Raw genomic sequence first — 1885 nt, forward strand, 5'->3', positions numbered from 1 at the left:
ATCACAAACACACACACACACGCACACACAATACACACGCATATAAATTGTATCTATTCATCTCTCTCATTATATATATATATATATATATATATATATATATATATATATATATATATAGGCATAAGTCTCTGCCTCCCCCTTTCTTTCTACCTGTCTATTTAACTATCTACTTAACTATTTCTCTCTTTCACTATGTATACATATCCCCGTCTCTTTTAATACACACACACACACACACACACACACACACACACACACACACACACACATTCACACATACATGTGTATGTGTGAATGCATACATATATAAGTGTATATATACTCTCTCTGTATATATATATATATATATATATATATATATATATATATATATATATATATATATATATATATAGGGCGGGTATTAGTTCCTATACAAATGTGTGTCAGTTTACATGTCCCCGTGTGTGAACGTCCGTAAGAGTGTGTGCCTTTTCGCTCTTTCTCTCTCACTTTCACATGCAATATCAAGGTACTTTATATATATATATATATATATATATATATATATATATATATATATATATATATATATATATATATATATATATATACAGAAAGAAGGAGAGAGAGAGAGAGAATTATTGAGAGATAGGATGAGGAAACGAGAACAGAGGACCAATCATATAGGAACAGGTACATGTTTGGAGAAACGTATAAAAACGCACACACACAACAGCACAACATACACACACGCATATATATATATATATATATATATATATATATATATATATATATATATATATATATATATATATATATATATATATACATGAAGATAGAAAGAGAGGGGATACCAGAGAGAAAGAGAGAGACGGAGAGAGGGGGGAGATGCGTGTGTGTGTGTTTTGATTAGAGAGCACAATCGCTGGGAGAAAGACTGTGACTATTCTCTACAAACGAATTGTTAAATCTTAATAAGAAAGACGAGAAATTTGAAAAGAAGACGGAAAGAGACAACAGGAGAACGGTGATGAAGGCGTTTGAAGAGGAGGCATTTAATAACAGTTGAAAGGGAAGAGAAAGGAATCGCGGGCAGGAAGAGCATGAGTTAAAACAGACTGCCAGAAAGAAGAAGGAGGAGGAGAAGAAATAGGAGGAGGAAGTTTTAATGGAGATGACGGCGGTGTTTAAAATGTGTTGAAGGGGAAATTAAACTCGGCCGTGCGAGAGGTCCAAGAGTGTACAAGAGAAAGCGAGAGAGAGAGAGAGAGAGAGAGAGAGAGAGAGAGAGAGAGAGAGAGAGAGAGAGAGAGAGAGAGAGAGATGGGGGGAGGGGGAGGAGGAGAGACAGGCAGTAAGGAGTGGCGAAGGGGGAGTAGAAAATGAGGGTTGGGGAGATTTGAACGGAATGCAATTCCTGAGCCTGAGAGAGTCGGGAGAATCGACGACTCTCCTTCAAAACGGGCTTTCCGTGTTTTCATTATATCACCGTCGTATATCTGTCTTCCGCCACCGCCCTTCTCTCTCTCTCACTCTCTCACTCTCTCTCCCTCTCTCTCTCTCTCTCTCTCTATCTATCTATCTCTTTCTTCTTCTCTCTCTCTTTATTTCTCTCTTTCGCGGTCTCGTTCTCGTATTTTCACTCTCTTTGCTCAGTCGCGAGCAGCGATTATCCGCACCACATAGATCCACACCCACTCTTTCCATGAGAGTCGACGTTTCGTACGGACCCTACTACACACGCAGAACGTAGCGAAACGGCGGACAGTTTAGGTCGGCTTCCAAACGAGATACGCCTGCCAGTAATAGAGTCTGGCCGCGTCAGATACAGTCGTGCTCGCGAGCTTTCTCGCGCACAAACACCTAAACACAAAGAGAAAAACAGAAAAAAGAATAA

General features: G+C 38.8%; 1 protein-coding gene across 1 annotated transcript in view; it reads left to right on the forward strand.

The window, feature by feature from the left end:
• Positions 1 to 1344: 1344 nt before the first annotated feature.
• LOC145260404 (LIM domain only protein 3-like) overlaps positions 1345 to 1885 on the forward strand; it is a 191381-nt gene continuing 190840 nt past the window's right edge. Inside the window, exon 1 of the mRNA XM_080118379.1 lies at positions 1345 to 1885. This exon is cut by the window's right edge and continues 211 nt beyond it. The gene's annotated coding sequence lies outside the window, so the exon portion shown is untranslated.

This window comes from Euprymna scolopes, chromosome 36, assembly GCF_053919585.1.
Source record: "Euprymna scolopes isolate OS-2025 chromosome 36, ASM5391958v1, whole genome shotgun sequence".
Lineage (NCBI taxonomy): Eukaryota > Metazoa > Mollusca > Cephalopoda > Sepiida > Sepiolidae > Euprymna > Euprymna scolopes.